Consider the following 14,877-nt stretch of genomic DNA (forward strand, 5'->3'; position numbering starts at 1 on the left):
CCACCACTGGCACGCCGAGGCGCGGCAGGTGCCCGAGGCTGGGCCGGCCTGGCGGGGGCCCTAACACACCCCAGTCCCAAGTAGGGTGCACCAGGCTGCTTACCCGGCTTCCTAATCGTTGGGTTGAGACTCCGTTGCAGCCTCGTAGAAATGAACGGACCCTGACCCCTGACCCCGGAAGCGTGCAGTCAAGCCATCCCAAAGCCTCCTGGGATGCGTGAGCCCCAGGTGGCGCCTCTCATTACCCTCACCTGTGAGAGCGGTTAGGCTAGGACGATTGTGAGCACGCCTTCCCTAACACCTTTTCGGCCAAGAGGCCTGATTCCGTCACTATCAGACATCCTTGCCCTCTCATTTCTCCTGGATCCTCACTGATGCTTGCAAATCCTTTTATTCACGTTGTGTTCATCTCCCTATCCTTTGCCCAACCCTCAGAAACCTCCTGATCACTCAGGCCTATGGCATCACTCTCTCCTTCATGCTCTGGTGACCCACTTCCTACTTTGCTGATAAGATCCAGACCATCTCCCAGCTTCTCTGCCCTCTAAGGGAAATATCCCCAAATAAATTTAAAACAAAACAAACAAAAAGCCAAGGAAGCACTTGCAAGTAAGCAGGACCATATACCCGATTTGGGGAGTTGGAAGGTAGTATCCCCATTTTAGCTAAAGGGAGTTGAACCTTTAAAAAATATGTTAAGGTGCTTGCCACCGGTCACATGACTGATAAATGGCAGTATTAGAACCTCAAGGTTTTTGTTTTTGTTTTTCCATTAGGCTAGCTATAGTTTCCTTCCTCCTGGGCCATTCTGACCTGGTACCTCATCTCTCCATTTCTCTGCACCTTCCCTCACCTCCTGCCCTGGGTCAGAAGTTCATCCCTCTCCTGCATTCACCAGTCCCTTCTCAAAGTCATTCCATCAGTTATTACCCACAGCTGCTTCTTGCATCTCCATCCTGTCCTTTCCACTGGCTTTCACCACAGTTTAGGAACATCTTCAAATCTCTCCCACCCTAGAATTAAACATTTTATTCTTTCTGCTTCTCTCTGGATGTAGTTTTCTCTCTCCTTTTTCTCATAACTCCCTGCCTGCTCTCATAATCAGATGCTTCTTTATTTCTTACCATCTTCCTGGTCCGTAACACCTTACTGTTTAACTTTCCTTCCCAACTCTCTCCAGAAACTGTTCTCTCAGGGAGGCTGCCTTGATTTCTTCCCTGAGTCCCCATTCTGCACTCACTGTGTAGATGACCCCACACAGTTCTTTTTTTTTTTTTTTTTAGAGGTTTTCTGGCTTTTATTTTTATTTATTTATTTATTTATTTATTTTGGCTGTGTTGGGTCTTTGTTTCTGTGCGAGGGCTTTCTCTAGTTGCGGCAAGCGGGGGCCACTCTTCATCGCGGTGCGCGGGCCTCTCACTATCGCGGCCTCTCTTGTTGTGGAGCACAGGCTCCAGACATGCAGGCTCAGTAGTTGTGGCTCACGGGCCTAGTTTCTCCGCGGCATGTGGGATCTTCCCAGACCAGGGCTCGAACCCGTGTCCCCTGCATTGGCAGGCAGATTCTCAACCACTGCGCCACCAGGGAAGCCCACCCCACACAGTTCTTGCTCTTGGGGAGCATTTGATGTAAAGAGGAAACTGATTTACAAGCAAACACTGGTGGCTAAACAGTTATCAACGTCATCAGTGCCCAGGCCGAGCAGCGAGAGAGGAATAAAGTCCTGGATGGCCTGGAATGGGGCGAGAGGAGAAGGCAGGAAGCGACCCTTTATCATAAAACAGAGACCCTGCATCTACATCCTCCCCTCTCCTCCCCTTCCACAAGTCTACTGCATTTACCAGCTTCACCTCTCCTCCCTGTGCCTCTGCAACTCTGCATGGTAGACTTTTCTCGCCTTCTGTCCTTTCTCTCTCTCTAGTCGGCTCCTCTTCTCCAGCTCTATTTCCTCTCAGGTCTGCCCTGGGCCATCTTTTCCCTTTGCCACCATGTTATTCCTCAGCACAGACATCTCCCCACACGGCTTTATCTCCATGCAGATAATGGCTGACTCTATTATCTTCAGCCTCTGTTGCTTTTTTTTTAATGAACACTAGCTCTGGCCTTTCAACAGCTTCTGGATATTTCTGCATGAAAATCCCATTGTAACTTCCAATTGAATCTATTTAAAATAAGCATACTGTCTTTCTTCCCATATCATTATCTAATTTCCTGCAGGGAGACCACGGTTTTCCTAGTCATTCGGGTTTAAAATTTAGGAGTCATCATTAAGTCTCCCCATCCAATCTAATTCTATTGATAGAATTATTCTGTTGAGATCACTAGCATTCCACTTCTGTTCCTTATACCCAGAACCCGGGTAAAGGAGACACAAAAAGAGCTCCTTTTTACTGCCAAAGAACAAACTAGAAACAAACAAAAAACCTTTCAAATCAAGAAGGTAGGGAATTCTACCTTGTTTTCCGAGGAATCAGTGCAGAGGGAGCTTATGAGAGAACATTTTGAATAGGAAGTGCATTTCTCCCTTTTCCTTGGCAGGTCCTCAGGGCAGGTCCTCTTCAGGTCCTGCCAGCATTACCAAGGCAGACTTCACCAGCCTCCCTGCCTCCAGTTTCTCCTCCTTCTACCCAGACTACCATACATTAGTTGAAGCCTGCTGGACGTATTTCTTAAAACACAGTCCTGATCCAGCCATTTTTTTCTGGTCAAAATTCTTTGTGGTTCTCTGTTGCCTGCTACAGTCATATCTCATCTTGCCTCTAAGCTGGTCATATGCTGACATCTCATACCACCCTATCCCCCACCAATTACAGCAACTCACCATTCCATGACCACACCAGGCATTTTCTGATCATCATGTGTACCTATGTGAAACTTTTCTCCTCCTTTGAATTTCTCTTCTACTTCTTCCCCTTCAGCCCAAAGTTCTACTCATTCTTTAAAGCCCTTCCCAGAGCTTCTTCTGGGAGATGCACTGGTCTAATGGATGTCTATGATGGCACTTACTTACCTTAAGATATTTTTACTTGGGTTCCTGCCTACTCAACTAAATTGTGAATTCCCAGAGGGCTCTACCTCTTACTTACAGTAAGAATTTGACATACTTTAACTTCTATGAACAAAGTCTCTTTTGCCAAAACTACATGATTCTTGGGAGCATTGAATAGGAAAATGTATAGATGAAAATGTATAAAAGTACCTAGTACAGTGCTTGGCATGATAGGTATCCAAAAATGTCAATTATCTACTTGTACAAGAGAAGTCAGAGGTCGGGATAGTTCAAGTAACTCAAAATTAACATGTTCTTGCCTTTAAAAGGAACTTTAACACTATTTGAATATGTCAGTGTTGTTTTCCTTGGGAAAATGTTTAAATTTGTTTTCATCCCTATGAACACCATTTGGGAAACTAAAGCCTTGAAATATATTTCATGGCAGTAGCAGATTAGCTCAAGATTTTTTTAAACCATACATAAAATGTAATAAGCTACACTATTTCACAATGATCTTCAGAGAAATTAAATCCAGTGGTTGAATATCCTGAGTTTGGACATTTAACCATCCATCTATCCATCATCCTGTTCCTGCATTTTTTTCCCTCCCATTCCTTGGCAATCTCATTTTTGAATGCCAATACTTTATGTGATATTCACTGAGAGCAGAGATTCTGGAAAAGTGCCCCATTGCCCCCTTCTTCTTCCATTACCTACAAAGGGCACTATAAGGAAACAGTTATACTCTGATAACTTTCAATTCTAGATTTCCTTTTTATTTCAACCACCTGGAATTTTCAGGGATCACAACCTCTCTCTCTTCCCACTCCCAATCCCATAGCAGAGTTTGGAAATTTCACAAGCTGCTAGATCCATACATAACCCTGGAGATTATGTAGTCCAATCTTATTGTTTCACAGGAACCAAAACTCTAGTTAAAGCTAGGCTGAGATCTCTTTCCACAGCATTGTGCAAAATTTCAGCTGTATTTGCCCAGTTATCTTATCTTACTTGGGCATTAATCATAAATAGTCATCTATTGTAATCTTTGCCTGGACACGCTCTCAGCCTCTATTACCACTCTTTTCCAGCTGATCCAAAGCATTGCTTTTACTTCTCTGCTAGAACTTTAACTATTCATCCTTTAAATGTCTTCTCCCTTTGCGACTCCATTTAGAAGACCAAACCCTGGACTTCTTGGTCATCATTATTCCCCAATCTATCCTCTGTCTTATTCCAAGACAAATGTGTTCAAGTGTGTAATTGGTTCATTCAGCCATGCAGGCGCCATTATAAAATCTCTTAGTTCACATGATTATATTATTGATTATAAGCTATATGTGTTTTACAGTGCTTTCTATGAGTTATCTCACTTAATCCTCAGAGCAACCATATGAGGTGGGTGGGAACTGTCTTTTTTTTTTTTTTTAAAGGGAGGAGATATGGGGATATATGTATACATTTAACGCAAATTAAAACCACAATGAGATATCATTACACACCTATGAGAATGGCCAAGATTTAAAAGACCCACCATATCAAGGCTGAGAGGGAACTCAATCCATCCCTTTGCAGCCTTCCTACAACCAGCCCAAATCTCCTAAGGCAAAAGGATGCCTCTAGCAGGCTAGGAGGAAAGTGACATACAAAGAATTGCAAAAGAGAAAGTCACATTAGTATAATTCCAAACTGTTATTCCTGTTATATACAGATAAGATTTTATTTAAATTCACATACAATTTTCATTTCTATTTATTCTTGTTCCGTGCCATTGTCTATGATTACTGAAAACTGCTTTTCTTAGAATAATTCATTTTACAAACTACTTAGAGGAGTCACCCACAGAAAAACAACTTAATATGGTAATTTTTGAGATCAGATTTAGTTTTATAATGATGGAAACATTATTTGGGCCACAAATATAAATACTTTCAAGATCATTTTTATATTGATCTCTTTAGATAAAATTATTTTTGTTTCCATTATATCCAAATCACTTTAAAGGCAGGGTTGCTTTTTGATAGTCTAAGGTAAGAGATTTTAAAAATGAATTAGGCTTTAAAAATTTAAGACTTTTTGACTGTATCATATGTACACAGAGTCAAGAAACAAAACAGCAACATCTTTTGTCATCATTTTTTGAATAAAGAAATTACAAAACAAAAGAGATAAAGTCAAAATAAACAATCTAAACACTTATTAATTCATCTAAAAATTATTGAATTTTACTGGATGTTTAAATAGATGAGCATAGCTCATATTGTGCGTTTATGTAGCTTAATAATGGTAGGAAATGCTGATCCCAAAAGAAAACTGACCAGAAAAATTCCTTCCTTGAAAAATGAATTTCGGAAAAACAAAGGTCTTGCTTCTCAGATTATTTTATTCTATACTGCCTTCTCAATGTTGGCTATTCTGTTAGTTGAGGGGGATTAGATAAGAAGATCATAGAGATCTCCATGATCTGGTTCTGATATTCTATAAACTCACAATTTATTCTGTATCTCAAATACATATTTTCTATAAATGCTGTCCCTAGAAAAGCCATCAGCTGTAAGTGATGTCAATGTTCGTACTTCTTTATTCATGCATTGGTTTGATACTTTCATTTTGCTGCTTGTGTATACTTTCCACAGAATTAGTGTTTGTTTATCAAAATATATTGTGCTTGACCTTGTGCTATGTGAGCTCTTATTGGCTGTTTGGGAGACTGGATGAACTTAAAGACAAAAAGACACATTCTCCTTCCTGAAGGTGTTTCTAAACCTCAAGGTATTTTTTTAATTTTTTTTTTATTGAAATATAGTTGATTTACAATGTTGTGTTAACTTCTGCTGTACAGCAGTGACTCAGATATACACATTCTTTTTTATATTCTTTTCCATTATGGTTTATCCCAATATATTGAATATAGTTCCCTGTGCTATACAATAGGACCTTGTTGTTTATCCATGTTACGTGTAATAGTTTGCATCTGCTAATCCCAAACTCCCTCAAGGTGTTTTTAAATGGCTGGGGGTTTTTTTGTTGTTGTTGTTTTCTTAACTATGCTCAGAAACAGAAAGAAACAGTTTCAGGGAGCAAGGAATTTTCAGTCAGAAGACCCGGGTTCAAGTCTAGATTTCACTTCTGTGTGATGTTGGACAAGTAATAATGCCTTTCTGAGTCTCAGTTCCTTTATTTATTTATTTTTAATAAATTATTTATCTTTGGCTGCATTGGGTCTTCGTTGCTGCACGCGGGCTTTCTCTAGTTGCGGCGAGCGAGGGCTACTCTTCGTTGCGGTGCTAAAGCCTCTCACTGTGGTGGCTTCTCTTGTTGCGAGCACGGGCTCTAGGTGCACGGGCTTCAGTAGTTGTGATTATAGTAGATTATAACTTATTATAATCTACATTGAATTAATATTATACCACATCACATATATTATAAAAACACTTAAAGCAGAATTCTTCCATTTTTCCTTGCCATTAGTTCTGCTATTTCTATATTCTGCCATATATTTTACTACTACATATACTATAAATTCCACAATAAATTTCCATTTTTTAGAAAGTTAATTATCTTTCAAATAAATTTTAAATAAGGAGGAAAGACCTTTATCTTTACTACATATTTACCATTTTTTGCAATTCTTCATTCCCTCACATAGATTCCTATTTTCTATCATTTCTCTTTATCCTTAAGAACTTCTTTTAGTATTTCTTCTAATACAGGGCTTACAGCAATGAATTCTCTATTTGTCTATTTGTCTCTATTTCACCTCATTTTGAATGATATTTTTACTCTATATAAAATTCTATGTTTCCACATTTCCTCCTTTTAATTTCTTTCACTGTTAGTATTTTTCGCTCTAATACAATTAGATTGCATCTAATTTTTGTGGACCTTGTGAACCAGGGCAGGTGTGATATAAGAAGAACTTGAGCCTAAATATGTATATATTTTTTATTACTTCATTTCTTAGGTATAAAATAATTTCAGACTGTCTTGCCATTGTGGTGCCCTTGGTGTAAAGATCTGCTCATATTTAACAGACACTAAGGTGTGTATGAACGAAGGTTTGGGAGTTTTATTCTAATTCTGATGAGGTGTAGAGCTCAAGGCAAATTATTTACTCACATGCAGCCATTTTGCTTCATTTGTAAAATGAAGTAAATAAATTGACTTATGTTTATAAGAACTGTGACCAAAATAAGACCAGATAATGATATTCGTAATTATAATAATCACAATGATAGCTAAATATATCGAGGGCTGACTATTGCTAGTCTCTATTCTAAACACCTTATGTGATTTAACTGATTTGCTCCTCCAGCAAAGCTACGATGATGTAATATTAATTATTTCCATTTTACAGATGAGGAAACTAGAATACAGATAATTTTAGTAAATTATCCAGGATTTTAACACTGCCAGTAAGCAGTAAAGCTAAGATTTGAACTCAGGTGATTGAAAACTGCCTTTACACACATAACTGGTTTTCAAATGCTGAATTTAAAATTTTGCTTCAAAATCTCAGGAGGCAGAATTTACTAAACAAACAGTACATTGGCTGGTCTTTACACAAATCTAAAATCTGTCCTGGGTTCCAGAGGAGATGTTTTCCCCTCCAACCTAATTTAATTACATCTGAAGCTATTTAGACATCCATCCATCACCATCATATTTACCCAGACAGCTGTCACATTAAAGTAGTTGAATCTATCACCCTCAACTCATGGCAACTAATAGACCCTCCCTCTCCCTTGACTGTGACTTTTGCTCCGGCTGTTGCCTTATCTGCCTCCTTCTATTTGCAGCCAAGCTGGCATGCTTTTCAGACCCTGTCTGCCCGGGTTTTCTCCTTCACTTGACGTTGTTAACCACTGCCTGCTTCTTTAAACCCTCTGTGGCCACTGCTGTCCTCTACCTCTGTCCTGTCTCTTTCTCCCTCTTTGGATCTTCGTTTCACGCTTTACATCTATGATAACCTATAGTGATTGTTTGTATGTCTGCCTCCCCATCACACTTTGAGCTTTCTGAACATGGGAATCCACGCCTTCGCTGCCCACCACCTCCACCCCACCATCTCAACCTGGCAGGACACCAGGTGAGGAGTAGCTACTCAGGAAATGGTGTTTAATGTTATTTGAAACAGCTACAATTGAGAATGTTGGCAGGTAATCCCATAACGACTCCTTGGGGATGGTAAAGAATCCTATTCCAGGAAAATGAAGGGAAGTTTTTCTCCATGTCTGGGAGATTGTGCATGTTTAAAGACCCAGGGGAAGAATGCTATGGAGCATAAGTGATTAAATTTATTTAAGAAATGGAGACAGGAAACTCCCTGGAGCGGCATTGTAGGAAGGACTCCAGGGAATGCACAGGAGAGGGAAGTGACCTCACATTCTCAGCTCTACTCTTCCTGAACTAAAGTTCCCTCTCTCTCAGAGAACAAATGTGATAAAAAATTTCCTTGCACGTCAGAAACATTTTAATAGGAAAATTATTAGCTCTTTAAAAAACATACTGTGTTGAAGACCTTTGGTGATTAGGCTTTAACATTTTTGGCTTTGGAGATTTGAAAGCTACATCAAAATGGGATTATTTCACCTTCAAGATGTGTGTGACCTCAGTAAGGTACAAACCTGAATTGGACCCACCTGCTGGGAGGCTAGAGTGCAGACAGAGCTGTGTGAGCTTAGCTCCCATGGTGCATCAGCCTCAAAGGGGGCTTACCATATTGTATGGACCTGCCATTTGTGTGTAGATGGGAACAGATATACGATACTGGTGTTTGAGTTTTGCTGAAGGTCTTGAGGATACAGTCCTCACAAATGTCACAGTATATTTTATTTTATTTTTTATTTTTTAAAAATTTATTTATTCTATTTATTTATTATTAAATTTATTTATTATTAAATTTATTTATTTATTTATTTATTTTTGGTCTTCGTTGCTGCGTGTGGGCTTTCTCTAGTTGCGAGGAGCGGGGGCTACTCTTTGTGGAGGTGCATGGGCTTCTCATTGTGGTGGCTTCTCTTGTTGTAGAGCACGGCCTCTAGGTGCACAGGCTTCAGTAGTTGCAGCACACAGGCTCAGTAGTTGTGGCGCACGGGCTTAGTTGCTCCACAGCGTGTGGGATCTTCCCGAACCAGGGAGAGTATATTTTAAAAGAAGATAATGTTGATGGGTGAAGAACTGAACAGAAAAATCTTCAAAATGATAACTAAACTATAATGATGTATTGTCAAAATTTGTTAAATATCTTTTTAAAAATCATTGGAATATAAAATGGATAACCAACAAGGACCTCCTATATAGCACAGGGAACTAGATATTGATAAGATTACTCAATTTCTTATAATAATCTGTAAGGGAAAAGAATCTGAAAAAGAATAGATATATACATGTATAACTGAATCACTTTGCTGTACACCTGAAACTAACACAACATTGTAAATCAACTATACTTCAATAAACACAAAACAAAACAAAAAAACAAACAAAAAATCATAGAAATACAATGGTCAAGCTGCAGTTAGTACTCAAGAGAACTTTTTGGTAAGGAACTCATCCCTTGAAGCTCTAGCTTCCTCATCTGTAAAGTTCTAACTTCACAGCACTGTGGTGGGAATAAATTAGATTTTGTTTGGTGTGTATTTGTGCATATAAACATAAACACTTAGCCCAGTGCCTGGCCCACTATTATAGATGAAATTCAACAAATTATTTATTAAAATATATACTTTACAAGTATGATACACCCACTTTGGTGACAAAATATTTCTGCTGCTAATCAATAGGAATTGACATGTTAACTCTTTCCTCATCTAACAGGTATTATCTTATCCTGACAGAAGTTATGGTGAGATAAACATCATCCCTCTTAAAATAAACTGGTCACTTGTTTTTTAAATATTTTAGTTGATTAGGTTTTGTTATGCTTTTAAAAATCTAAGTGGCAAATAATGCAAAAATAGTTTCTTAAATTGGCTTGAAATCTAATTTTTGATAGGATATTTCAGGTTCACATTGTATTTAATTTTTCACCAAGCATTTTTATATACAGTATATAAATCCATATGTGGAATATATTCTCTACTGAATTCACTGGCAAATAAAGAAAAGCTTTCAGAGCCTTTAAAATGTGCCAAGAGAGGCCGCACAGCCGCCGCCGGAGGCCCCGGAGGCGGCCAAGCCTGATGCTTCCGAGAAACCGGCGGAGGAGGCCACAGCCGAGTCAGGTCGGGTGAACGGTGGCGAAGAGCAGGGCACCGGCAAGCGGGAGGAAGATAAGCCGGAAGATCGGAGCGGAGACGAGACGCCGGGATCCGAGGCGCCGGGTGACAAGGCCGCAGAGGAACAGGTTCAAAGTCTCCACCACCCCCGGAAGAAGAGGCAAAAGATGAGGAAGAGGATCAGACTCTTGTGAACCTGGACACGTAAACTTCGGATCTCCATTTTCAGGTGAGCAAAGACCGCTATGGAGGGCAGCCACTTTTCTCAGAGAAGTTCCCCACGCTTTGGTCTGGGGCAAGAAGTACTTATGGAGTGACAAAGGGGAAAGTCTGCTTTGAGGCCAAGGTAACCCAGAATCTCCCAATGAAAGAAGGCTGCACAGAGGTTTCTCTCCTTCGAGTTGGCTGGTCTGTTGATTTTTCCCATCCACAGCTTGGTGAGGATGGATCCTCTTATGGTTTCAATGGACGAGGACTCAAGGCAGAGAATGGGCAGTTTGAGGAATTTGGCCAGACTTTTGGGGAGAATGATGTCATTGGCTGCTTTGCTAATTTTGAGGCTGAAGAAGTAGAACTTTCCTTTTCCAAGAATGGAGAAGACCTTGGTGTGGCATTCCGTATCAACAAGGAATCCCTGGCTGACCGGGCCCTCCTACCCCACGTCCTCTGCAAAAATTGTGTTGTAGAATTAAATTTTGGTCAGAAGGAGGAGCCCTTCTTCCCACCGCCAGAAGAGTTTGTGTTCATCCATGCCGTGCCCGTGGAGGAGCGCGTGCGCACTGCAGTCCTTCCCAAGACCATAGAGGAGTGTGAGGTGATTCTGATGGTGAGACTGCCTGTATCTGGAAACACCCAGTGGGCACTGAAATACACAAAAGAAAACCCTGAGAAAAGATACAGTGTCCTGGGAGCTGAGACTGTGCTCAATCAAATGAGGATGAAGGGGCTCAAGGAGCCACAGATGGACCCCAAAAGCCGAGACCTTTTAGTTCAGCAAGCCTCCCAGTGCCTTAGTAAGCTGGTCCAGATTGCTTCCCGGACAAAGAGGAACTTCATTCTTGATCAGTGTAACGTGTACAGCTCTGGCCAATGGCGGAAGCTATTGCTGTTCAAGACTTTCTCTCGGAAAGTGGTGGTGGTCGTCCCTGGAAGAAGAGGCTGCAGCTGAGGAAGGAAGTGGAGGGAGACGATGTGCCTGAGTCTATAATGCTGGAGATGAAAGGTGGGCTAAACTCTACAAGTTAGGGGTCCTGTCCTTGGTCCATGCACACCTCACTTAAGGGCCTCTTAGCACCTGGGGGATTCTCCACATGTAAAGTGTAAATCTGTGGAATAAATTAATGGGTGTGATCACTTGAAGATTAATGAATGAGCAGAGTGAATGGTTAAAAAAAAAAAAAAGTGCCAAGAGATGTTTCTGAGGACACATACAGCTTTTGATGTATACACAGGAGAGATGTGAACTCTTAATTTAGCAACAGAACTTTTGAAAGGTGGAAGCGCTAAGAGATCACAAAAACCAAATGGCTACTCCCAGGGGTACCATTTCTGAGGAGTGAACTTTTCTGAGAAGCTCTTTCTCTCTTCACTCAACAGGGTCAGTAAGATGCATTGGCTCTCTTAGAGTAGTGAGAGAGATGAACAAAGAGAAAACTGATTGTGGGAACAGGGGAGACCACAGACTGTGGGAGAAGTTCACAGTTGAAGGGAGGCCACCGCTGGCCATGAGATGATCTGAGTCAGTGTGTGGTCACTGAGCCGTGAGAACCAAGGTGACTGTATTCCTTTCCTAGGGCCGTAACAAAGTACCACAAACTAGGTGACTTAAAACAACAGAAATGTTTTGTCTCACAGTTCTGGGGGCTAGAAATCCAGAATCGAAGTGTTGGCAGGACCATGTTCTATCTGAAGACTGTAGAGAAGGCTCCTTCCTTACCTCCTCCTAACTTCTGGTGGCTCCTGGCAATCCTTGCCTTGTAGGTACATCGCTCCACTCTCTGCGTCCACCTTCACATGGCCTGCTTCTCTGTGTGTCTGTGTCCAAATTTCCCTGAATAAACTGATATTGAGAATGTGGCCTCAAGCCTCGCATAGACTTGAAGACAACACTGAATGAATACACATCAGTGATTTATTATTTATCATTGCTGGGCTTAGGTGGAGAGCAGGAAGTCTAAGAAGGGGGAGGACTTTCTGTACCTGTCAGTGTGTCGGGTCTGGTAGGAGTGCATCTCAGGAAGTCCTGCCCCACCTTTCTCCCTTTCCCTCACTTCTCCTTATCTGCCATCATCTTTATCCCAATGCTTTCCTTTGTTCTCCTTCTCCTATGAAATCACGTGTAATGTCCAGAATAGACAGAAGGCATGCTCAGGATTGGGATGATGGCTAGGGTGGAAGGTGTGTTCCTGTCCCAGATTAAGTTTAGGACTTATTGAGAACAGAAATTGCCAATTTTGTCATCATGGTCACAATCTTGTTTTATCAGCTGATAGCCCTACTATCAGCTTCCTTCTGCATTGTGAGGTTATCATAAAGATCATTTAAGATAACTATTTTCTCTGTCAAATGAAGCAGTTGGAAGATTACCCTTTGAAGAAAGTTACAAAAATACTAAATTTGGGGAGACCTTCAAGATGGTGGAGGAGTAAGACGTGGAGATCACCTTCCTCCCCACAAATACATCAGAAATACATCCACATGTGGAACAACTCCTATAGAACACCTATTCCTACAGAATGCTGGCAGAAGACCTCAGACTTCCCAAAAGGCAAGAAACTCCCCCACGTACCTGGGTAGGGCAAAAGAAAAAAGAAAAAAACAGAGACAAAACAATAGGGACGGGACCTGTACCTCTGGGACGGAGCTGTGAAGGAGGAAAAGTTTCCACACACTAGGAAGCCCCTTGACTGGCGGACACAGGGGGTGGCGGAGGGGGGAAGCTTCGGAGCCACGGAGTAGAGCGCAGCAACAGGGGTGCGGAGGGCAAAGCGGAGAGATTCCCGCACAGAGGATCGGTGCCAACCAGCACTCACCAGCCCGAGAGGCTTGTCCGCTCACCCGCCGGGGCGGGTGGGGACTGGGAGCTGAGGCTCGGGCTTCGCTCGGATCCCAGGGAGAGGACTGGGGTTGGCGGCGTGAACACAGCCTGAAGGGGGCTAGTGCGCCACAGCTAGCCGGGAGGGAGTCCGGGAAAAAGTCTGGAGCTGCCGAAGAGGCAAGAGACCATTGTTTTGGGGTGCCCGAGGAGAGGGGATTCAGAGCACCGCCTAAATGAGCTCCAGAGATGGGCGTGAGCCGCAGCTATGAGCACGGACCCCAGAGACGGGCATGAGATGCTAACCCTGCTGCTGCCGCCACCAAGAAGCCTGTGAGCAAGCACAGGTCACTATCCACACCTCCCCTCCCTGGAGCCTGTGCAGCCCACCACTGCCAGGGTCCCGTGATCCAGGGGCAACTTCCCCGGGAGAACGCACGGCGCGCCTACGGCTGCTGCAACGTCACGCCGGCCTCTGCCGCCGCAGGCTCGCCCCGCATCCGTACCCCTCCCACCCCCCGACCTGAGTGAGCCAGAGCCCCCGAAGCAGCTGCTCCTTTAACCCTGTCCTGTCTGGGTAAAGAACAGACGCCCTCAGGTGACCTACAGGCAGAGGCAGGGCCAAATCCAAAGCTGAACCCCGGGAGCTGTGCGAACAAAGAAGAGAAAGGGAAATTTCTCTCAGGAGCAGCAGATTAAATCTCCACAATCAACTTGATGTACCCTGCATCTGTGGAATACCTGAATAGACAACAAATCATTCCAAAATCGAGGCAGTGGACTTTGTGTGATTTTGTCTGTATAGCTTTTCTTTTACCATTTGTCCTAGTGTTCTATCTGTCCGTTTTTTTTTTTCTTCTTAGTATAGTTTTTAGCGCTTCTTATCATTGGTGGATTTGTTTTTTGCTTTGGTTGCTCTCTTCTTTCTTTCTTTCTTTTTACTTTTTTTATTTTTAATAATTTAAAAAATTTTTTAATAACTTTATTTTCTTTCCTTCCTTTCTTTCTTCCTTCCTTCCTTCCTTTCTTTCTTTCTTTCTTTCTCCTTCCTTCCTTCCTTCCTTCCTTCCTTCCTTCCTTCCTTCCTTCCTTCCTAGACATGGACAGATAAAATAATTTGTAAGGCTGAAAATTCAGGGGTAGTGATTTGCAATCAAACTTCTAATTGTGGTCTTGGGGACATACGAAGGTTCATCTTTACGGAAGAGGAGCCCAAGTGAGTGAGATGGCCATATCTTTCAAGTGGTTGTAAGAGGCCACAAATGTAAACAGAAAACCTTTACCTCAAATATAAAATGACATCAGGATCCTAAACTAAGCAGTCCTAACTACAGGGCAAGTCAGCACCTGCTTCACCATGAATGAAAGGGGAACTTCCATCTCTTTGTATTTTTACTGTCTACCCTCCACATTAATGTGGTACGTGTGCCTGCCTTTGCTTAGCTAGCAGTGGAAAACCACTTCCCCTCTCTGTGGCCTTGAAAATGACGACCACATGTTGTTCCAGTCTTTTCTCTCAGTTTTTTTTTCAGGTCTTAACTCATGATTGCCTTCTGGGTTTCCGTGATGGTGAGGGAATGTTTTCAATTGAAACAAGAGTTCCTGCCAAAACGAAAGAACATGAAAACATG

General features: G+C 42.0%; 1 pseudogene; it reads left to right on the forward strand.

Annotated features, from left to right (window-relative positions):
- Positions 1–8,016: 8,016 nt before the first annotated feature.
- On the forward strand, positions 8,017–11,457 carry LOC133097336 (heterogeneous nuclear ribonucleoprotein U-like protein 2; annotated as a pseudogene).
- Positions 11,458–14,877: the final 3,420 nt, after the last annotated feature.

This window comes from Eubalaena glacialis, chromosome 9 (assembly GCF_028564815.1).
Source record: "Eubalaena glacialis isolate mEubGla1 chromosome 9, mEubGla1.1.hap2.+ XY, whole genome shotgun sequence".
Taxonomy (NCBI): Eukaryota; Metazoa; Chordata; class Mammalia; order Artiodactyla; family Balaenidae; genus Eubalaena; species Eubalaena glacialis.